Source organism: Staurois parvus, unplaced genomic scaffold, assembly GCF_062004578.1.
Source record: "Staurois parvus isolate SC_StPar_1 unplaced genomic scaffold, SC_StPar_1.0 ptg000393l, whole genome shotgun sequence".
Lineage (NCBI taxonomy): Eukaryota > Metazoa > Chordata > Amphibia > Anura > Ranidae > Staurois > Staurois parvus.
The window spans coordinates 78128-103450 of record NW_028318189.1 but is presented as its reverse complement, the minus strand read 5'-3'; the positions used below and the strand labels follow the sequence as shown (position 1 = coordinate 103450).

The 25323-nt window shown below is 39.6% G+C and overlaps 1 long non-coding RNA gene and 1 pseudogene across 3 annotated transcripts in view; one reads left to right on the top strand and one right to left on the bottom strand.

The window, feature by feature from the left end:
• The first annotated feature begins 6229 nt into the window (after positions 1-6229).
• Positions 6230-10207, top strand: LOC149455471 (uncharacterized; annotated as a pseudogene).
• Positions 10208-16181: 5974 nt separating this feature from the next.
• The window catches only part of LOC149455470 (uncharacterized), a 28135-nt gene continuing 18993 nt past the window's right edge, over positions 16182-25323 (bottom strand). For 2 of the 3 annotated variants that reach the window (XR_016314049.1, XR_016314050.1), the window contains one exon: positions 16182-16663. This is a non-coding gene — a long non-coding RNA (uncharacterized LOC149455470). Of the gene's footprint in view, positions 16664-20790; positions 21015-25323 lie in introns of those variants that run through there. The other variant, XR_016314048.1, reaches the window with a different exon arrangement.

Genomic DNA, 25323 nt, shown 5'->3' with positions numbered 1-25323 from the left:
TTCATGGAACCTTTGCAATACCTTCTCAAGGCATTCTTCATGTTCCTCCAGGGTCTTCCCAAACACTATGATATCGTCCAGACACACCAAGACACTCCATTAGCCGTTGGAAAGTGGCTCCCAACAGCCCTTGAGGCATCTGGTTGACCTTCAAAAACCCTAACGGGCAGATGAAAGCTGTCTTCTCCCAAGCTTCAGGGTGCATGGGGATTTGGTAGTACCCATTCTTCAGATCCAACACACTGAACCATTTGGCCCCCAATAGACATTGTAATGCATCCTCAATCCTAGGGGGTGATATACTGGTCGGTAATAGTCCTTTGGTTAGGAGTTCAGTAGTCAATATACATACACAAGGCTCATTTCTTCTTCCTCACCATGACTACGGGGGACATATAAGGGCTTCTTGACTCCCTAACGATCCCTGTTGACCTCAGGTCTGCTAGCTGTTCTTGCAGATCTTCCAAGTCCCCCAGTGGGATCCTTCAGGCTGTTAATGCTGCAGACAAGTGTCACATATGGTTGGTACACCCCTCTCTACAGCATTCTCCTGTGATTCCAGGGCTGGTTGAAGACATGACCCAAGGGGTGGTTCTTGATACCCTACAGGAAATATAATGCTGGGAATCATTTAACCTGAAAGGAGACTAACAGCAGAGGAGGACGCCTGTGACCGAACCAGAGCATGGAGAGAAGCCCTGTGCCACATGCGTGAGGGTGACGTCATCGCAGCTCGTCCATTCATACTACCGAAGCCAGCACATCCAAAATACTGGATGGGAGTCTTTTTTAAGGCCTGTAAAGATCTTTTGAGAGGAAGATTGAAATCTATCTTGGGGAGGATTGCCAGCTTCATTATCTGCATTATTCATCCCTCATTTTGAGCTGTGTTTATTGACCGGTGTGTTTCGGTCATAACGTCTGGTAAGAGGCTTAACCATTCGGGTGATTTTGTGATGGTGGATCATGTGAACTCCGCTTGGGACATTATAATAGAAATCTTTCTGATTATTTTGACTTTGTGATTATATGTTTTTGATTAGCGCTGCAATTTTTTATTTTTTATAGTTAAAATCCTTCTTCAAGACTATATCTCCCAGCCTACTCTGGTGCAAACCCATTCATTGGCCAAGCAAGGCATTGTGGGCAACGCCATCTTGTAGACAAAGAAAGTTCTGCAATTCAGTAACTTTTCCCAGTGTTAGAATGTCCACTTTATTATCTAACTTGCTGTGGTACCTATGCTCTAAGTATCATATCTTACCCATACTGTTTCTTCAAACCCCAGAATCACTATCACAGTAAGGAGGGACTATATTGTATGTTTTCCAGGTCAAACTGTTGTTTTGTTATGTACATCAACAATTTCAAAAAATGTTATTCTACACAAAGCAAATTCACTGGCTGTGACCAATCTACATAACTTGTGCATTATAGTGATTGTAAAGGTGGCCCACACCTCCTCTTCTGGGGTCCCCTGCCAGTGCTCTCAGCTCCTCCTCTTTTCTGTGTTCCACCATAGGAAGCCACTTGCCATGGTGGCATGGTGTGTGTCTATTGACAGTGTGGCTTGGCCCTGCCTCCCGCTCCCTCCTCACAGTATTTGATTCACAGCTGCAGGAGCCAATGATGGAGATGGATGATTTATTTATTTATTTATTTATTTATCGAGTTTATATAGCGCCAAAGGGTTTGCTCAGCGCTGTACAATAGAGGGGGGACAATACATGAAACAGTACAGTAACATCAAACAGCACACAAGGGGTAAGAGGGCCCTACTCTTTCGAGCTTACAATCTAGGAGGGAGGGGGTAGAGGTACAGGAGGAAACGGCTGTGGGGGATGGAGTGGTAGGAGGAGGGAAGGGCAGCGGCTGTTAGGTGAGGGTGGGGTAGGCTTCCCTGAAGAGGTGGGTTTTCAGGGAGCGCCTGAAGGTGAGGAGGGAAGGTGACAGTCTGATGGATTGGGGTAGTGAGTTCCAGAGGATGGGGGAGGACCTGGAGAAGTCTTGCAGTCGTGCGTGGGAGGAGGAGACCAGGGAGCAAGATAGAAGGAGGTCCTGTGAAGAGCGAAGGGTACGGGTAGGGTGGTACTTGGGAATCAGGTCGGTGAGGTAGTTAGGGGCAGTGTTGTGAATGGCTTTATAGGTCAGAGTGAGCAGTTTGAATTTAATGCATTGGGCAATGGGGAGCCAGTGGAGGGAGAGGCAGAGGGGGGTGGCAGAGGTGGAGCGGCTGGTGAGGTGGATGAGTCTGGCAGCTGAGTTCAGGATGGTCTGAAGCGGGGAGAGTTTGCACTGGGGTAGGCCGATGAGGAGGGAGTTGCAGTAGTCAAGGCGTGAGATAATCAGGGAGTGAACGAGTAGTTTAGTGGTGTCTGGGGTAAGGAAGGAGCGTATTTTGGCGATGTTGCGAAGGTGGAGCCTGCATGTATTTGTGAGTGATTTGACATGAGGTTGGAAGGAAAGGTTTGAGTCCAGAATGATGCCAAGGACCTTGGCTTGCTGGGCGGGATTGATGGTGGTGTTGTTGGTAGTGATGGAAAGGATGGGGGGGGGGCACGGGAAGGGGGATGATGAGAGAGAGCAGCGCTGCTGCTCTCGGGCACAGCACTGGATCCAGAACAGGCTCAGGTAAGTATTTAGGGGGGCTGGGGGGGAACTGGTTATGGAATATTTTTTAACCTTAATGCCGAGAATGCGATCTTCAGCCTTTATAACCACTTTAATGTGGGGTAAACACCATGTCTCATAGCAACTGGGCCTAACACTTGAAATGGCTGTACTGTACATTATTACGATTTTTTTTGTACAGCCAGGCTGCTGAACAAAAAAAAATGAACCCATTTCCCCATCCCCATATACAAGGTTGGTGGGGGAAACCTCCCTGCTGCGCTATTGTATTCTGACAGTGGGGAGGCAGGGAGATTCCCAACATTGTCAAAATACACAGATCAGCGCTGCAGCCATTGGGTGCATGTGCAAATTGAACAACTCTTTTCTGACAGGGTGGTTGAACAGAAGTCGATCAATAAATTGACTTCTGTTCAACTGCAGTGGCCACACATGAATTGAAATTTGGCTAGTCTCTGTGGAACTGGATGAATTTTGAAACATGTATGGCCAGCTTACCAGTATATTCACAGTGAATTCAATTACTGATTGTTAGGATAACTATGAGGCATAATACATTGAAATAGAATATAGTATACGTGGGACAATTATTAGAACCTGAAAGGGTCTTCTTTGTGGATAAGCCATGATGTTGGGGGGGGGGGGTGCACCCATAGCTGGATTCTCACCTCTGAACTGTTAACCATGATTCAATAACCTACACAGCAGGCACATTTACCCCTCCAGTTTCATCTGGAAGATCGTTCCCCCTCCATCTAATTCTCCTTATTTGTGCTCTGGTGAACATTCCTCTTACTGCAGTTTAGGCAAAAATTGGCAAAACGTAATGTGTACTGAATTCTGCTTGACATCTGGCAATGCAAATTAGAACCCAGCAGTGTACAGTACGTATTGCTTGTTACCATTATTAGTGCTCTGCAAAGAAGGGAGACATTCTAAGGGTAGGATTTTTTAGTTTTGGATAGAGTGGGGAAGGGTTAGAATCTTTGTCAGATTTTTATAGTTTAAAAGGAAAAAAAAGCAACACTTTCACTGGGATCCCCCTTGGAAGCTGGGAAAAAACGATGTCCAAGCTGTTAGTGTCTCCAGTATCACTCGTAGGATACAGTCAGTAACATGCAGTTGCGGTCATATTTATTTAGCTTAAAAGTGAGTACAGCCAGGGCCAGTGCTAAACTATTTTGCGCCCTATGCAAGACGAGCTACTTTCACTAACCCAAAACAAAACAAAAAAACTTCAAAACAAAACTCCACACTGAGCTAATCTTTGCCAATGTTAGCTCCCTATGGAGACTGACTGGGGAGCTGGGAGGAAGCACAGCTTGTACAGCACCTCATTGCCTGGATAGCTCTTCTTCATGGATTGACTGAAGTTTGCAGGATGATAATATAATTATGTAATTATATTATGCAGCTAATAGCATCCAGTCCTGTCTAGGGACAGGGACATCAGGCCCCAGAAATTACATTTTACATGTTGCTTCTGGGTCATTAACAGGAAGGGGAGATCAGTGAACAGGCGTTCGCTGATCTCCCTCCCTTCTACCGGTGGCACCCACCATGCAGGTCCCAGGTCTGCTTTTGTCAGTGCGGAACCTGGGAAGCATAGCAGGGCAAATGGGGGGTGTAGAAGTGATCTGGAGGATGCACAGCTAACGGAATGTTTTTACCTGACAGTCAGCCTGCCAGATTTACTCACACTCATTGAGATGCTTCCTGTTAGTTCTTTATTATACTTGTGTTTGAGGGATGTTAAAAATGTGTGGCTGAGTCAAATTTACTGGCCCCCAACCACTCCCCATTAAGCTGTAAAGGCACTGCCACTGTAGTATGGCAGCGAGGGGTTTTACACAACACCCTATCCACTATTGCCTTCCCTCAGTGGCAGTGCATTTGTAGCATAATGGGGAGTGGTTGAGGGATGGTAAAGTCCTGTGCCCTTGACCACCTCTCTGTTGAATCACCTCCCGCCTCTGGGCTACAGCCTCGCCTTTGCCTTCTGTCCTCCAGCAGAGGAAGGGATAATCACACCGCCAGTGAAAGAATCACTCCATCAGTGAAAGGCTGTGAGCAGTCACAGCTGGCCGCCGCTGATCAGCATTGCAAAACACAGTGCAGCTTTAGCCACCTGTGCCCAAAATTAAAAAAAGAGTCCCCATTTGCTCGCCTCCTTAGCCCCTCTGGTGAACTGATGAGGCTGCCTAGTTTGCCTAGTGGTAGCCCCGGCGTTGAGTACAATGTAAGTCCGCTTACATGTTTCGGTCGTAAGGCCTTAATCATAGCCTTACGGCCGAAAAACTGTAAGCATATGTATGCTGTACTGATTTAAATTAAATAAATATAACCTTAACTGGATATTACTGAGTCGCTGGCTGTATCCTAATTTTCAGGCTTTTATCATTATTTTCCTTATTCTTCCTGTCCTCAGTGACATAACAGGAAGTAAATGGTAATCTTTGTAAACTTATGGTAAGTCCTCTGAACATTGCAAAAGTGAACCCTATTGGAAGATTTCTCTTCTACCCATCGATTGGTGAGAACTATATATGTTTTGGGTTTTGCATGAGTTTCTCTTCTGATGACACTGGCTCTCCCCACAACAAATCGTGATTTGCAGATTTTCCCAGTAGGGACACAGACAGCAATAAAAACAGAGGTACTAATCCTTCACTACTTAATTGAAAATAGAAAAAGGTTTTGGATGGAAATAAACAACTAATATGTTTCATAGTGATGAAGTGCAGACATACAGCATTTGTTTTTCACCACTCGATGCAAAAAATAAATGGCACCACCATGCATCACACTGTTTATTGCATTGCCATGTGTTGTAGTAATGCACAGTAAAATGTGCATTTACCGAGAGTTATCGTATTGCACTAATGTGAACTTTAAGGCAAGAGCAAAGTCTTGCTTTGAGTTAAGAATTCTCTAGTTCATCCTTTCTCAAACTTCTAACCCAAGAGGAACCCTTGAAATATTTTTCAAGTGTCAAGGAACCCCTGCTAATCTGAACTCATTAGGGGCCAGTGAGAAAAATGCTGCACACATTGGCTGCCAGTGAGAAGAATAACCCCCCACCTTTACAGTTGTGGATAAAATTCTTCTCTAAGGCGCCTTTCACACGGGTGGCTAGAATTCTGCTTTTAGCTGCAGATAGGTAAAGTTATCTATTGCAACTAAACTCAGACAATGCATTCCTATGGCGCCATTCACAAACTGCGTTTAGCAACGGTTTCATTACTTGCGGTTAGAAAAAATAAATTTGACTGCATTCAGGGCCAATTTATTGCAGCTATCTGTACATAACCACGGGTAATCACAGTGCAATATATCACCTGCGAATAGCAGCAACAAAAAAGTAAGAAAATCAACAGAAAGCACATCTGAATGACAAGGGATACCTGGGAATGACACAGGAAGTTGAAGGGAGGATAGAAATAGAGAGAGGAGCGATGGCGGCTGGTGATATCTCTCATGAGGCCATTCTAGCATTGGTGCACGACCAACCTGAGATATGGGACCCTGAACGCCTAGGAGTCACGAAGAGGTTGAAATGGGGGGAAGTGTACAATTTCTGACTCCAAATTGGGAAAATATGTCTGCAAGTGAACAGGAGAACCACGGTGAGTGAATTGATTGATGTGTGAGGTGCAGATACATGGGATCAGTTGCCCATAGCAACCATACATGAAAAATAGCAAATGCATTTTCTTAGGGGAATTGTTTGCTATGGTCATTTAATGTTCTATCCATCATATTTGTCATATGTTTAAAGCGGATCTCCACTCAAAAGAGGAAGTTCCGCTTTAAAGACTGGTCCCCCGCTCCCCATTAAGGTTTGGCACCTTTGGGGAGGGGAGGTGGGCCCCTGAAATTGATAGGTACCCACTCCCACTTCTGCTATGATCGCCTAAGCGATCGGAAGCGGTAGTTGTCCCCCACCCCTCCTCTCGGTAGTCTTCTGGGACATGTGACAGCTCCCAGAAGACTACGGGACCATTCACAAAGCGCAGCAGTACTCACACATGTGCAGTGGGCACCCGGCTGTGAATCCACAAGCTGTCACACCCGGGTGCCCACACTAAAGATGTCAGCACCTGGAACATAGGATGGCCGGTGAAACGGGCTGAGGGAAGGACACCAAGAGATCGAGGAGGGACAGGTGAGTGGCTGTTTTTTAAAAGTCAGCAGCTACAGATTTTGTTTTTTTCCATGTAACTGGAACTCTGCTATAATATTTGCCAAAGGAATATATTGCAGGAAATGAGATTTTCTAGATGGAGATCCCTACAAGCAGGAACTCCATGAAGAGAGGCCTTGTCATTTTTGAGGCGCACCACAGAGTTGCGACTGTAAGTTTTATTGTTTTATTTATGTCTTATTTTTCACATCCAAGAAACTGCAAATGTCTAATTTTAACCTTATTATTTGCTCTATCTCTGGATAATATTGCCCGCTGCTATCATCTGCAACACTCACTATTTCTGCATAGTATTCCTACAGTCACTTCTTATTCTGGAGGCATCTCACCTATTTTTTAAAAGTTCAATCAGCTATTGCTAGAGAGCAATCCTGTGGTTTACACTATACGGGATTCTAATTTAAAAAATGTAAACACTGAAACAACTATATGGTTTGTACAGAAATACATAAATCTTGTTCCTCAAAGTTGTATGCTATTATGTTTACCTAGAACCATTTCAAGCGTACCTGCAAGTTAATCAGACAATAGACAATAGAGGCAAATCAAATCAAGATACAGATGCAGAGACAGTTTCTCCTGATGAAAATCACCCAGCTACTCAAGCACCTGTGGTATGTTTCTTTCAAAATGTCCCAATTGTCATGTCACAACCTCCTTCTGTAAATCACTCTGTTGTTATTGCTGACACCTTCAAAAATGGCAGCTGGTGTTGGTGCAGTGACACATTTTTAGCAAAGCATAATCTGTATTCTCATTCTATTTACAGGGAAATATAGATAAGAGAGTCCAGTCAAGTTCCACCACCCATCGAACATGCCGTCCTCAGTATGAGCCTCCTATTGAAGAATATTTTGATTGCCTATTTGAAGAATTGAAAAAACAATCGGAAGCTTCTGCCTCACAAGTTGCTGATGAATTCTTGAATATCTCAGACCCTGATGTGATGTTTTGCAGACTGTTATTGTGTGTAATCATAGAGGTCCCTCCTGATAAGCGTATTGAAGTTAAAGGGGATATACAGTTAGGTCCATATATATTTTCCCACTCCCTTGTTATATCTCGCCTTGACTATTGTAACTCCCTCCTCATTGGCCTACCTCATCGCAGGCTATCCCCTCTTCAGTCTATCATGAATGCTGCTGTCAGAATCATCCACCTTACTAACTGTTCTGTATCTGCCACCCTTCTCTGCCAATCCCTCCACTGGCTTCCTGTTGCCCAACGGATAAAATTCAAAACACTAACAATAACGTATAAAGCCATTTATAACTCTGCCCCAAATTACATCACCGATCTTGTCTCTAAATATCACCCAAACCGTACTCTCCGCTCCTCGCAAGACCTCCTACTCTCTAGCTCCCTTGTCTCCTCCTCCCATGCTCGTCTCCAGGACTTCTCCAGAACTTCCCCCATCCACTGGAACTCTCTACCCCAATTTATCAGACTATCGCCTACTCTGCTCACTTTTAGGCGATCTCTGAAAACCTATTTCTTCAGGGAAGTCTATACTGCCCTCAGCTAATACTGGAATCTTCTACTCTTCCAACCAGTCCATCCCCCACAGTTACTACTTTTTGTACCACTAGCCCCTCCCTCCTAGATTGTAAGCTCCAAGGAACAGGGCCCTCAAATCTCTCTTGTATTGAATTGTATTGTTGCTGTATTGTCTCCCGTTATATTGTAAAGCGCTGAGAAAACTGTTGGCGCTATATAAATCCTGTATAATAATAATAATAATAATATTTGGACACAGGCACAATTTTCATACTTCTGGTTCTGTATGCCACCAGAATAAATTAAAATGAAACAATCCAAATGAATTTGAAGTGCAGACTTTCAGCTTTAATTCAAGGGGTTGAAAATAAATATCAAGTACAAATTTTAGGAACTGCAACCATTTTTATACACAGTCCCTCCATTTTCAGGGGCTCAACTGTAATTGGACAAATGAATATAATCATAAATAAAATGTTAATTTTTAATATTTTGTTGAGAATCTTTTACTGGCAATGACTGCTTCAAAAGCTCCTGGGTTGCTTTTGCAGTGTGTTTGGGATCATTGTATATCGGTACTGTGAAGCGCCATCCAATCAACTTTTCTGCATTTGGCTGAATCTGGGCTGACAGTATATCTCTAAACACTTCAGAATTCATCCAGCTGCTTCTGTCTTCTGTCACATCACCAATAAACACCAATGACCCAGTGTCACTGGAAGCCATGCATGCCCATGCCATCAACCTACCTCCAGCATGTTTTACAGATGACGTTGTGTGCTTTAGATCATGAGCTTTTCCAAGCCTTTTTCACACTTTTTTCTTCCTGTCATTCTGGTACAGACTTATCTTAGTTTCATCCATCCAAAGAATTTTAGATGTTTTTTGGCAAAGTCTAAACTGGCTTTTCTATTCATCAGGCTTATGAATGGTTTGCACCTTGTGGTGAACCCTCTGTATTTGTTTTCCTGAAGTCTTCTCTTGATTGTAGACTTTGACAATGATACGCCCACCTCCTGGAGAGTGTCCTTCCCTTGTCTGGATGTTGTGAATGGGGTTTTCTTTACCATAGAGGGGATCCTGCCATCATCCACCACTGTTGTCTTCCGTGGACGTCCATGCTTTTTTATGTTGCTGAGCTCACCAGTGCATTCTTCAGAATGTACCAAACTGTTGATTTGGCCACTTCTAATGCTGCTGCTATCTCTCTGATGGATTTGTTTAGTTTTTGAAGCCTTACAATGGCCTGTTTCACTTGCATGGACAGCTCCTTTGAACACATGATGTAGGTTCACAGCAATAGATTCCAAATGCAAATACCACACTTAGAATCAACTCCAAACCTTTTACCTGCTTGATGAAGAAATAATGGAGTAGCCCACACCTGGCCATGAAATAGCTTTTGATTTAATTGTCCAACTACTTTTGTCCCCTTGAAAAAGGAGGGATGGCTACTCTTAAGAGCTGTAATTCCTAAACCCTTCCTCCAATTTGGATGTACATACCTTCAGATTAAACCTGAGAGGAACTGTATATGCATATATTATGTTCATAGTTTCCGCTTACAAAGAGCAATTCCAAATTCCGCCCTTTCAGCCCTGGGGATTGGGTTTTAATACATCTAGTGGCTCTAAATCACTGCCCGGCCATCATTACCATGACACTACACCTGCCATGAGCCACCTTTACTCAGGACCCCCAACAATGTACACACCTTTCCAATCTAATCAGGGTTTTCAGAGAATTCATTAGCAGCCAAACCCATGCCGTCCACCCTCATATTTATCTTCTCCATCTGATTTATCCATTGATGTTGGCAGGGAACCTATCCATTCTTCCATACAGTCCTCTTACCCAGTTTATGAATACTTGTAGTTTGTTAATTGCTTCTAGATTGTTATTTATATGCCTGTTTTATTTTATATTGAGGTTAATCTGACTGATAACTTTGCTATAAGCAGGTATATCCAAGTTCCTGTTGATTGTTCTTTATGCTATCCCCACTAAAGACAGGTATTTATCATGGCATGGTCAAACTGCTTCAATTTTATAATTTCAGCCTCCCCTTTGTGTCCTCTGCTCCATTCACAAGGCATCTTGTCTCCACACAGCCTGCAAAACCAGAATGTGTCCAAGTAAGATGAATGACAGTATAGTTCTCCCTATTCACAAATCCTGTTTAATCTAGCCAAACGAATTCCTGATTTTTTTTGTAAAAAAATCAGTAGAGGTTACCGACACAAAATCACTACAGGCAGTTTATGATATATTTTTAATTGAGGCATAATAACACTCAGCAGGATGTTGGACACACTTTGAAGTGTGATTGTGCATTTCAGAACCCAAGTTGTTTAAAAAAATTAGGTTTTCAAGCAATGCATGTGGCCACTGTAAGCACAAACACAAATCTGTATACTGTGCTCACAGCCAGGGGCGGACTGACCATTCGAGCACTCAGGCACTGCCCGAGGGCTCGGGGTCAGTAGGGGGCCCCTTGAAATGCCCCTGGTACCTTTTTATAGGCTTTTTTGGGTGTGCTATGAGTGTGGGCAAGGACACAGGGGCCCCATGATCCCCTGTTGCCCGGGGGGCTCCATGAGTTGTCAGTCCGCCCCTACTCACACCCCATCTGTTTGAAACAAAATATTTTTTGCCACATTACATGACAGGGGAATACTTGAACTTTTTGTGATTTTTTTCAAGGGATTTTTGTGACTCATGTTATCAGATCTGCAATACTGGGTCAAAAAAGAGTTTTATACTTGAAACTAAAAAGCTTTCTCACTAATCCAAAGGAAATTTTTTTTTCTTTTTGCACATGCAAGCATGTATGTTCAAGGTTTTGTATTTGGAAGACCTAAGATCTTATTTCTTTGCTTACCAAGTTTGTTACTAATTTACATAAAGCAAACATAAAAATAAATCCAAAATAATTGGACAAAAGTGTTGACTTTTGTTTAAAATTTTATCAAAATGTTAAAACTGGTATACTTTGTATAACAATGTAACAAAATGTACAAATGGTAAAATGGTAAAGCAGTGGTAATAACAATTTTACAAAAAAAATCTTCAACCAAAAGATTACATATAGCTATTTTTCCATGGAACCTGTCCTTCATTGGTAAGGAAGTAGTCCACAATATGTTCATGTATTTGGAGGGCATGATTACTGGGACCAGTGCCAGTCTGAGGACCTTGGGTTTCATTTGGATCTGTTCTGGGGATTCACTGGACACATTCTCCTTTATCCTCAAAAAGTTATGCAGAGCACAGCACGCCAAAACTGCATTGACTGCATGCTCAACCTGCAGGTGCATTGATGTTAATAAAACACGCCATTTTGATGTACAGATTCCAAAAGCACACTCCACTGTTCGGCATGCTCTACTCGATAATTAAAAATGCATTCCCTGGAATCGGAGCCATGCCCCGTGTAGGGCCAAAGGAGGTAGGTGGATAAAGCAAATGCCTCATCTGCTACAACCACTAGAGGCAGATCCAGCCCAGCAGTGCCAGGCAGAGGCCAATCAATGTGGCACGTCAAATTCCCCATATTAGAAACGTCAACCCATCACAGAATTACTGAAAATTCTGGAATCTCCAGAACTTCCATAGGCCCCCAACACCCACCGCTATAAATGTTATATTGGCATCAATGAGTTCCAGCAGAATAATTGAGAAATATTTTTTGTAGTTGAAACCAGAATTAGGTGGCTTGATGAGACGGACATGTTTCCCATCTAATGCCCCAAATGCAATTTGGGAAGTTAGCTTTCTCCCAAAACGCATTAGCTATTTCTTCCCACAAACTGGCTGTTGGTTCTGGCATTACTGAGTTTTTCCAGTTCTTCCCACAGGACAAGTCAAGTGTGATGCACAGTTGTTGACACAGTTAAGATCCCCATTAACAAATGATGGTGTTGGGAGGTGAAACTGGCAACAGTATCTGCAATACAATATTGAAAAAATATGAGAAAAAATAAAAACCTGAAGAGAAATAAATTACACATATTTTCAAGCATCCATGCAACATATAGAAAGTCTATCTTAAAGTAACTAACAGCCATTCTTCTGCACTAATACTTAGTCTCATGTTGGTGTGTATTCAGCTCAGATGTCCTCTTACAAGGTCTAATAACTGATCGAAGGTTGCCACCGACATCCTGGTAAAATTGCAGAATTTGTCTGGGTGAGTGCGCATTTCTCCAAACATGAGGGCAAAGTAGCCAATAGATGGATGCTGAGAGATCAAGGGATGTACCCAGTAGAGATGATGTCTCCTCTGCTGAATCAGATCCATCTGTTTCCTCCTTTTCATCATAAGCAGCAAAATGAGCACTGCAATCAAATTTCTTCCATAATCCATAATGATCACACTTCAGCAAAAGTCAAAGTCCTCTCAATGACCAAAGATGCAGATACTGAACAAATAGGGAAAAACCTTGTGCGCTCAATCCTACTAGACTAAAAATAAGCTGCTACACCTGCACTTTATTACCTAAAGTGAAATATCAAAGTATAACAATCAATAAGTGTAGTGCTCTGGTGAAAACTAACTAAATCTCAACATATATACAATGTGACATAATAGTGAAACAAACAGTGAATCCTTAATGAAAATATATGAAAAAACAGTGCAACATCACACAATATTGTGCATATGGTGGAAATGACTGATATAAAGCCCCCTACTACAGGGGATATACCCAATACAAGTGCTCAGTGTCAACACACTCTATTCATACCATAAATAAAACGCTGAAATAAAAAATATATATATATACGCAGTAGGGGGCTTTATATCAGTCATTTCCACCATATGCACAATATTGTGTGATGTTGCACTGTTTTTTCATAAATTTTCATTAAGGATTCACTGTTTGTTTCACTATTATGTCACATTGTATATATGTTGAGATTTAGTTAGTTTTCACCAGATACTGAACAAAGACACCGGAAATGGGAGGGCACAAATGCACTATGACTAGTCAAGGGACCAAAAAAAAAAATATAGTTGCTATAGAAATGGCAAGGATGTGCCACCGCAGCTAATCGCAGCCACATGTAAACACACATAATCTGTCAATCGCGCTGTACAGCCGCAAGTGTTCTCTGTGCCTAGAGTCTTGAATTTCAAAATAACAAAACATGCTTTTACCTGCAGAAGGACAGCCGCCCATGTGAAAAAGGCCTAATAGACAGCTAAAAAAATCATTGGTGTCACACAGCTGGTTCTGCCCAGTGGCATTGACCCAGAAACTATAAAGATGCCATCAGATAGGAGGTCAGTCAGCCACAGCTCAAGGAGTCTTTAGCAACCTCTGGAAGAACCCTAGAGTTGTATGGAACCCTGGTTGAGAATGGCTGTTCTAGTCCTACAGTATGTGCCCCCTACTGTCTGTTTGTTACCATGAAAAATTTGTCTTTGAAACCTTTAGGTCGGACCAGGGGCGGACTGACAACTCATGGGGCCCCCGGGCAATAGGGGATCATGGGGCCCCTGTGTCCTTGTCCAAACTCAAAAAAGCCTATGAAAAAGGTACCAGGGGCATCTCATGGGGCCCCCTACTGACCCCGGGCCCTCGGGCAGTGCCCGAGTTTCCAAATGGTCAGTCCGCCCCTGGGTCGGGACAGGATTAAAGAATGTTATTGTTTCCATAAACACACATGTAAGCCAAAGAAAATAATAAAATTGCTGGGGCCATAATAGTAGACTGAAAAAAGTTCTGTACCACAGAACATGAATTTTGCTGGAAATTGCTATAGTAATACATTCAAAATAGCTTAAAAGATTACTTAAATTGAAACAGGCAAAGATTAGTGTTCCTTCTCAGTCAGCTTTATAGAGATCATAAAGTCTCACAGTTTTGACTGGGATTTAAAGTCTGCAGAAATTGGATTGCCTGATATAACTGGGGCTCAGTCACAAGTGACAAGATCTAAAAGAAGCCTGTCAGTATGGATGTCACTTGTCAGATCCAAGGCTTACATCCAGCTCCAGAGGCAGTTGCATCACCCTTCCCAGAAGCAACACTAGTTTTAGGGCCAGTGCATGGCTATATGTAAAACTTCCCAGGTGTGCCGTGGCTGGAATTGGCACCACTATGAGTCAGGCCACAGTAGCCTTTAGCTTTTGGAAAATAGAAACAGCTGTGACAACTAAAAACTGTGTTCACAGGTTGGACCACAGATGTATACATGTATGGCAGATCTGAACAATCTAGTTAAGTATGTTCTGAACTTTTGGAATGTTTTGAGATAAAAATAAAAATTTTAAAGAATAAAAAAAAATAATAAATTCATATTTTTTGCAGGTAAAAAAATGTGCATGAATTAATTTTTGTCTGCAGGAGCCTGTAAACCACTGCACCGGCGATCAGCAGATCGCTGGTGCCATGCAAGTTTTCTGCAGATCTGTCAGTATATCTGCTTGCTCATATGGGATGTACGGAAACAAGCAAATATACTGACAGGAAAAATGAATGAACTAACATGGTGCCATGGTAGTTGTTTGAGGACTACAACCTGACAGCCGCTAAGGCTGTTGAGACTTGTAGTCTCTCATTCACAGATAACTGTGAATGAGTGACATGGCCATGTGGGCGGAGCCTTACACAGCCACTTTTTAAAAAAATTTGACAGCTAGCAAGGGGGGGGGGGGAGAATATCCGCCGCTAGCTGTCAAAGTGGGAGCGGGGTCCAGTCTGAATATGGGTGTAACATGTAATGTGATTTTGGTACAGAAAATGAAAATGTTAATGCTACTATATACTGTATGGAATATTTTTATTATTAAGCAGTATATAGAACATTTTTGTTTAGACTAGAGCTTCTTTTTAAAGCAGAGTTACCCTAACTGAATGACATTTAGTTTGCTGAAGCTCTGTGTCTCCAATAATGTGTTTTTTTGTTTTTTTAAATAGTAATATACTTGTTTTTACCTTTTTAGTAACTTGTTACATTTCAGTGCTGCTTATTTTTAAAGCTACAAACTGTTAACATGCTCTCTAGCAATGGCAGCATGGCCTTTGGGATGGCAGGTTTCATGATGGTGACAACAGTGGATCATGCCCATTTTATGTTTGTTGATGTACACGAATGTGAGGATCACCAGGTATAATGATATGTAAATATTATCATTATTTAATGAAAGAAAACAGATTTCAAATATAAAACACTCCTTTTGAAATTAATTAAAGCTGATATGAGATTTTAGTGACTGGGTTTACATATAATTTTAGGTTATAGTTTAAATAAAGATATATGGAAATATCACCGGTGTAGACATTGGCACCTTTGAAATAATGCACAACTTTTCTATCTATATGAGCTATTGCTTTAGAGCATAAGCTTCCATGTTCCATTCAGGCTTGTTGTGTCTCCCTTCCCTTGGTGTACCCAAGGCAAATGTCCTTTGTGCCCCTTCATTGAGGTAGCCTTGAATGGAGGAAGCGTGGAATGGGGAGGTTTCTCCGCCAAAAAAGAAGGAAGGAGCAAATTTGTTCCAGCTAAGTCATCGATTATTATTTCCTTTCATTGACCACCCATTAAACATTTTTATTTCTAAAGCTTACCAGTGAAAGACAAAGATTTCCCTGGACAAGACATGAGTAAACATGAATTACTATTTGCATTGTCAAGATGAGGGCCAAAGGCACAACACTTTTGTTTTAGTCTTGTAAAAAAAAAAACTTTGGACCATGTTCACCACTTTGATCCACAGGAACATTTGATGGACATACATCCCGATCTGCAAACCCGCCATAACGGTTTCCAAACTGTTATATATCTAAATATCTTACATTTTTTCCTTAATAATATACTGATTTTAAGGACAATCACAAAAGCAGAAGATAGAAGTGAATTTTATGCACAGTACACACACAGGATCACTTTTTGTTGAACCTCTCCCTCCTCCCTCTTAGCTTCTGTCTTCTCTCCTCTGTCTTGGTGTTTGTTTTATTGGAGCCTGGGGTGTTCTTTTGATCAAGTCAATCTCACTCTGGCACTTGAGTCCTGATTGGCTAAAGGGTTTAGAGAGAAAATCTTTAATTAAGTAGATAATCTCTTCTTAGTAGGTTTGCAGCTCCATTTCTCTACCCCTTGGCTCTCACTTGGGATCTCCTACTGGTCCTGATTTAAACTTGCAGAAGAACAGTCTTTGCTTGTAGTGGTTCAGGGTTTTCCAGTGTTGGATTATGTTGTTTATTGGATCCCACTTGATCATCTTCCTCCTACTTCTAGTCCATTTTGGCCATTGTTGGTGAGTAGTAGTAAGGTATTATATGACATCTCATGATGCTTTCTGGTGTGAACATGTGTGACCACATACTGAATGAAAAAAAAAATATATATATATATATGTTTTTGGGGGATTTTCTAACTGATTTTTATATAGTAGCATAAAACAGAATGTTGTTCAATGTTCCCTGATATAATGAATAGGTGCAAAGCCTATCTAGATATGAATGAGGTAAGGCTATAGCATGTTATTGTATACATATATATTTTCTAATACACAATGTAAAAAGATTAAAAAAATGTTTGTATAATAAACATAATTTATTTAGACTTTTACTTATGTAAAGCCCTTACAGGAAATAACCCCTAGCTGAAATGAATGCTCTAGATTTGTAGCTGTAGTAGTAGTAGTAGTAATAATACTCTAGATTTGTTCACAGAGAAATGACCCACTTACATCTCTCTCAGCATTTGCTAGTCTTCAGACACCAAAATAATTTTTGAATAATACAACTGCATTCTTCATTATTTTATTTGGATATTATTTTTTTTTGTTTTTAGAATTCTTCAGACTGGACACTATAGAATACAGTATATCACTATAACAAAAAATTATTAAAAATAAAATGTACTGTAAATATTAAAACTAAAACAAATATGTGAATAAATATTTAGATCTGTGTCCACCTGAACATAATATATATTTTGTATTTATTTTTTTTTTTTTGCACTTTTGCTTTTTGGCATTATGACATGCTTAAAATGCAGATCTATATTCTTATATATTCAGAAACATTCCATAAGTGTATGTACAAAACTGTAGATGCTGCCACTTTATTATCATATCAGTTGTACACTGCAATCATTAGAATTATTTTGTAGACAGAAAGAACCATTGCAGTAGACAACTATTATGTACATTTAAAAAAAAACAAAATACATAAAAATAAATTAATTTACTGGAAATTATAAACATTCAATGGATTTTGCCATTTAGAAACTTTGAAGAATGTTTTTTATTGTACAATATCTAAAAATAATACATACTTTTATTCTGTAAAGATGTTTTATGCTGTAGTGCAGTACCCCAAAGCAAGCTATCAGAATTCATTTTGCTGAAGTTGAAGCAAGACCAGATGAAGTCTGATTCATTGTTAAGGGTTACTGTACTTATGACGTAGCACTTAAGATAGACAATTTTTAATTCAACAAGGTTGGTAAATACTTTTCTAGCAGCAATGCTTAAAATGTGAAAAATTAATATATATAAAAAGATTGAAATAATAAATGTTAATCTAGCAGTTAAGGGGTTTATGTTTACATTGCTGACTGTATTAAGGATTTTTTTTACTATTCCTTGTTGTCAGTCTCCTGTACAAATATACATGATATCTGTATAAAATTTTTAAAGCTATATTTTACTTTATATTCCTTTAAAAAAAAAAAAAAAATTATCTATATCATGTGTTGTTACCTGTATAAATGAAATGTCATTCAATTATCTGAAGTTGGTTAAATATGGTGTGTTTCCATATTTTAGCTTGCAGCATTAGAGAAAACAACATGTTCTAGCACTAGTATTAGTATTCCAAGCATGTTATATGAGATTCAAATAAATATTAACTTAGCAGCAATATAAGCAATATAGCAGTAATTATTGGGTTTGCATTGAACGCACACCATGTTTTTAATAACCTAGTAGTTATACCTAATCCTTGTAGCTGCAGTGTAACCTAAAAGGTGTATTTGAGTGAGCTAATTGACACATGTAAATAGAAGGAATGACATGCAAAGCTGCTTGTAGACACCAGACACAACATGGAACACTTTCACCTCTCCCTCACATGCTCATTTTATGTAACCTAAACCACAGGCATATTTATAGCAGCAAAGTTTTTAGTGCCTCTTATCATAGGAACTGTTCCTAAATTTGGAAAAAAAATCAGATGAATCTGAATAGAGTGGACATGTTATAAATGGGCAGCACAGTGGCCAAATGGTTAGCACTTTCACCTGGCAGTACTAGGGCCATTGGTTCGAATCCCAACGACGGCACCCTCTGCCTGGAGTTTGCATGTTCTCCCTGTGCCTGCGTGGGTTTCCTTCAGGTACTCCAGTTTCCTCCCACACTCCAAAGACATGCTGGTAGGTGAATTGGCTCCTTTCTAAATTGTCCCTAGTATGTGTATGTATGAATGGGAGTTAGGGACCTTAGATTGTACACCCCTTGAGGGCTAGGGACTGATGTGAATGTACAATATATATATATATGTAAAGCGCTGTGTAAATTGATATTAATATATATAAGTACCTGAAATAAATAAATAAAAGTAATGTGGCTGGAGAGAGCAATTTTAAATGCTATTTTCTGCTGAGAGCCCCAGAATGACCCCATGCTATGTGTTGTCCAGTGTAAATGTAGATATATTGTTTTCTAGGTATATACTGTTATTGGTTTTCTGTTTGCAATGAATATTTAGAAGAATGATAAATCTGACTATACCAAAGAAAGACAATGGGGTTGGGGAAATTTTACTTATCTTAGTAAATGAGGTGAAGTTCTACTGCACTTCAGTATCCAGTTGTGTTTTTTTGTATTGCATGTGATTAGGTATTCTTTGCACTAAGCAAAGGAAAAATGTCCTTGTAAAATTAACAACCTCATTCACTAAGTAAATCAAACCCAAAGTTATGTGTGGTTAGAAAGAATTTCTTGTCCTTCCATAGTGTAAATGCTTGTTCACACCAGAATGTATGCAGTACAGTGCATTGTGTTGGCAGAATTGTAGATACATTGAAACAGCATTTATTAATGAAATTGCATTAGTAGTTTATATATTCATTTTATATGCAAATATGTTAGCAATACTTTTTGGATCTGTTTTGCGACCAACACGACCATTTTAGGTGTGATTGATAATGCAGCCAAAAAGACTGTCTAAATCTTTTATCTGTTGTGTTGCAACTGCAAACAGTTATTTAGAAAAGAAATTTATCTTTACAGATACATAACTTAGATATGCTAAAGGAATTTTTTACATGTGTGCAAAATTGTAATTTTCAAAGCAATTAATTTATTATTACAAAAAAATGCATGCAAAAGATAAATAAATCAGTCCCCAAATTGTGTTTAAAATAAAAGAATCAGCAAATTATCCAGCATAAACAAAAAGACACTTTTCATAAATGTGTACCCCCTTTATGTTTTTGAGCTGACTTCAACAAAATGCAGGTCAATGCACCAAAAATAAAGCCTGCATGAGTTTTTTTCCGGCACGTTGATGTGACTAAGCTTTATTGCAAACAATGAAATGCAGATAATGCTATGTTAATTACACATTCCAATTATATCTTTTTTGGTCCTAGTTCTGACTGTATAATTAGGGATATGATTATTATAAGTCATGTGTTACTTTACATAGCTACATCAGAAAGCAACAGATGCTGTCAGATCCCATGGGATCTATAGGAGCCATTATCCTGTCAGGTCCTCAGCTAGTTATCTTGTATCATGGTCAGAAGACAGAGGATGCTAGTAAATCACCCAGGGTAATTTCTTTATCTCTGTGCATGAATCACCATGTTTCTCCTGTAAACAATTTCAAATGATGTGTCCCAGTAATAACAGTGATCACCACATACCAAAGCCCACTGATTTGGAATTCCAACAAGCTTCCAACCTAATATCAGTTTGGAATGTCAGGAACAATTGAGTACTGTCCGTGATACTTTTTTTATTTGCATTAACATACAATTTTCAGAACAAGCTTTTAGGGTATGTCCCCTTCAGGAAAAGCTTTTGGGCACATACCCGAAAGCTTGTCTTGAAAATTGTATGTTAATGCAATTAAAAAAAAGTATCACGGACAGTGCTCAATTGTTTCTGTCACAAGTGCACTAATACGGCTACAATCACCTCAAGCAGAATGTCAGGAACAAATTTAAGAATTCATGATTCCATTTCAAATTTACTGATCAGGATTACTGAAAGTTTTTGTAACCAACATTTGTGTAGATTAATTATTAAAGATATTTAATGTTCAGAACAAAAGTCTCCACTGTATTGGTATTGTGCAGAATATGACCAGAATGTTTCACTGCATCCCCTTCCAAATATATACTTGGACTCGGAAACAGTGCACCGAGAAGCCATTATCAACATAAAAACACATAACGAATATGTATTTGAATAATGGAAGTAAATGACTAAGAATATGTTCATGAAATCTGATTTTAATTCTGAGCAGTAAATAAATATAACATTGCTCCTATTACACATTTCTGAAATAAAAAACAGATTGAACTGTGATTGTTCTGACTTGGGTAACTGCAGACACCTCCATCTCACAGTTGTATGGCATGATTTATTTTTATTCGGCTGCTCGTTGGTTTTCTTTATTTATCTAAAGCAGCATCTTTCAGGTCCATTCTGTTAGTGTTCCTATTAATAATACAATGTAATAGAAAACACATTTTAGGAATAGCCATGTTGAATAATCATATATAGTTTAGATGAAGAGCTGGAACAGAGGTTCTCAATACTATGCAATTCTAGTGTGCATAGTGATCAATAAAATGTCTATTTATATATTTTATAAAACATTCAACCCATTTGGTTTCTGTAGATAAATATTCGACTCCTGTAAATACATTTCTTTCCACAGTTTTTAAAAATAGACCCCTATGATCTTGCCCCATATGTAACAGATTTGCCTGGCTGCCAAGCATGTTTGTTTACCCTATATGCCTATGTTTACAGAGATATAATTTATGCCTCTTCCTCTGATAAGAGCTAAGATTTCCACCAGTTTATGACTGCCGTAAAACCCAGGCCCCCTTGAAAAAACAGAAGAAATTTTTGTACCAAAAGAAAAAAAAAAAATCAGATAGTGTTGGAAAATGTAAAAGGGCAACTAAGATCTAAGAGTTTTCATGACCTTTTCATTTCCTGCACGAAACAAAATGTTATTCTTGTCCTTAAATGAAAGTTACAGATTAAATTTGAAGATACTAACAAAAAAACAGACCCAAAAAACATGGCCAAGATACAAAAAAATTAGATTACATTTTTATTAACATTTTTATTATCTTAAGTAGAAGTTACGGAAATAAATAACCAATGGTCCAAATTATCCCTATATTGTTGTTGTCTTTTTCTAATATATATATATGTTTTAGCAAATACAAATCTCCAAAACATACCTTTTATTAAATGTTTACTCTGTGGTCATATGACCACTAAACCTCCATGCTGGTCCTTTCCTCTTCCAGCAGTGGATAGGGATTTGCAAGAGGATAGACATCAGGACTGGATGTGATGTCACCACCTTGTACTCCATAATATTCAAGGTCAAGGCCAGACACGCATTTAGGCATAATTTCTTGACATGTCAAAAAGCTTGCTCTAGTGTGTGCATGCGCACTAGAAAAAGCCTTTCAACATACCCAACATACCCAGATTTAACTATTGGTGTATTAGTGTTTTGGTTATAAATCGGGTTATAATGAGTGGCAATATCTTAATTATTTACTGTTGGAAAATGGGTATATTAGAAAGGTGCAATTATCTGAGATAGAATGCCAATCCCTCCACTGGCTTCCCATTGCCCAACATATAAAATTGAAAACGTTAACAATAACATATAAAGCCATTTATAACTCTGCCTCAAATTAAATCACCAATCTTGTCTCCAAATATCACCCAAACCCTACTCTCCGCTCCTGGCGCGACCTCCTGCTCTCTAGCTCTCTTGTCTCCTCCTCCCATGCTCGTCTCCAGGACTTCTCCAGAGCTTCCCCCATCCTCTGGAACTCTCTACCCAATTTATCAGACTATCGCCTAATCTGCTCACTTTTAGGCGATCTCTGAAAACCTATCTCTTCAGGGAAGCCTATCCTGCCCTCAGCTAATGATGGAATCTTCTACTCCTCCTACCAGTCCATCCCCCATAGTTACTACCTTTTGTACCACTAGCCCCTCCCCCTTAGATTGTAAGCTCCAAGTAGCAGGGCCCTCCTAACCCTCTTGTATTGAACTGTATTGTTGCTGTATTGTCTTCCGTTATATTGTAAAGTGCTGAGCAAACTGTTGGCGCTATATAAATCCTCTATTATAATAATAAAGGGATGTTTTTTTTCTTAGCTGGGAAGATACTTTAAGTGATTATGATTCTTTCATTGTAAATAAGTTGATTATAGCCATAATAGTGCACTTGTATTTATTTGGGCAAACTGTCAGGGGTTTGCCCTTTTCTTCTAGGTCCAAGTACCCAGCAGTTAGTGCAAAAAAAAAAAAAGAACATTTACAGCACTTGACTATGTTATTTATCATAAACAAATGATGTGTAAAAGAAACATATAGTAGGAGTAACATAATGATCCAGGGAAGCTGCTAGATCCATAATTGAAATTCATATATGTGAACTGATTTACTTTTCAAAGGCGGAATCATTTATAATTCTGTTCAACCTGATTTGTGATCCATTTGCTATTATTACATTGGTCGAATTTGTTGGACTTGATTCTTATTTTAACAAATGTAACTATTACGCTGCACGGTCGCTGGTTGTGTCTTTCAGTGTCATCTCTGTATCTTCATTATTTAATTGGACAGCTACATCTCCAGACTAAATAAGTTACAAATCCTCTGGAAGGTAAATAGCTAACATATGTGTTTCAACTGCGTATTTAGTTATCCATCTTACGCGGGGCGTTTGGAAAACTCTTCTGACCACTGGAAACTGACTGCTAGAAAACGTAGGTTAAAAAAAGTCAGTTTAGCCATGTTTGCATACCTTGTTTATGCGCTCTTAGAAGTATTTTTAAAAGATATGCACTGAAAAATAGTAGATAATTAACTATTTCAGACATTTTGAGAGAAATAGAGAGAGCAGAAGCAGAGAGAGCAGTATGTGTTGAGATTACCTGTCTTTTCTGGGTGTATTCATCATGGATCCCATCATGAGCATAATGCAGCACGTTCTACTGTTTTTTCCTTCACGCAAAACCTGCAACTGACTGCGCTGGTGTACTAGGTCCATTTGAATACATGGAAAACGCTTTGCATGCATTTTTGAGGAAGAAAAAAGGCTCTGGACAGCATCCGGACATGGACCTGTCAAAAAACGCATCTAAATGCAAATGCTTATAAACGCGGTTAACCGCTTTTACAAGCATTTGGCATTTGAAACCAATTTGAAATCTACTTCTGAAAGCAATTTTGGTGCATTAAAAAAAACGACTGTAACCTCAACTGCCTGTAAACGACTGTAAATGACTATGTGTACATGGACACATAGGAAAACATAAAGGAGTGTTCAGGGGCTGCTGAAAAAAATGCTCAACAGCTCCTGAGAGTCAGTTTAGCAGCTGCAGTGTACATGAGCCCTAACATTGCACTTTAGACACACAGCTAAATATGTAGTTGCAATTATGTGGATGTTTTTCTTATCAAAGGATTTTTATTTGTGTCCAGCCAGTCCTGACATTTACACAGCTCTATGCTGCAGTTAGAGAAAAACTGCTTGGTCTCCTTTGTGCCTCTGACTTGTGATTGGACAATGAAGGAGCAGAAGCCGATTGATGGACTTTGCTTTCTTGCTCTATCAGCAGCTTTCTTGTTATCCTATATACATGCAGCAAGCCTGATGTGACACCAATGCTGCTCCTCTGACTCCCAGTCTGAGTGCTGCTGTACAGGGCATTATAGAATGCCAAATTCAGGAACTTACATAGGTTGCATTTAAAAATATGTCTATGTTTTCATGAATACACATCTGCATTAATTGGAGTTTAACAAAATGGTTTCAATATACATGAGACAATACTAGTGTGGAGAAAAGGCCATTGTATTGATGCAGGAGGCAAGCACCGTGGCTAAATGGTTAATGCTTTCCCCTAGCAGCAGTGGGGTCGTCTATTCAAATCCCAGCGACAGCACTACCTGCCTGGAGTTTGCATGTTCTCCCTGTGCCTGTGTGGGTTTCCTCTGGGTACTCTGGTTTTCCCCAAAGACATGCTGATAGGTTAATTGGCTCCTGTTTAAATTGGTCCCAGTATGTGCATGTATGAATGTGAGTTAAGGACTTAGATTGCGAGGGCAAGGACTGATGTGAATCCACAATATATATGTAAATTAGTGGCACTATATAAGTACCTGTAATAAAGAAGTGTTAAGCCCTGTACACACGATGAGAAAATTGGAAGAATGATTGTCATTTTTTTTTTTTTTGCATGCTAGCTTCATATTGAAACTGAAGAGGTTGCTAGAGTTATGAAAATTCTTGTATGACAGAAAGAAAATTTGGGAGTGATGTAATATAATTGTATTGTATTTTCGGACAAAAATTGTACTGATTAAACAAAAATCGTACAATATGGTATCGTACGAGAAAAATTTCCTTCCAATCAGCTCTTAGAGCTGATGTGACTTCAGCTCCCGCCCCCTGCTTTTTAGAGCTGAGAGATCCTGTGTAAAGTCTGCACTTTAAATGGATGTAGGGGACAGATGGCTGTAGATAGACAAGTACAACTTATGGAGGAGAGTTTTTTAATCTCCGTTTATCATCTGAGGCCAGTCACTTCACTGGGTATATATAAGGGTTTATAACCACTTTAACTTTGTTTAAAAGAATTAAAAAAAAAATCTGTTGACATAAAACTATTATTTTTGTGAGCTGCTCCCTGGTGGGTTACTAAGGTCTAGGGCACTTTGGTGAAGAGACTGGTAAAGTGCTGTTATTTCCCAGCTG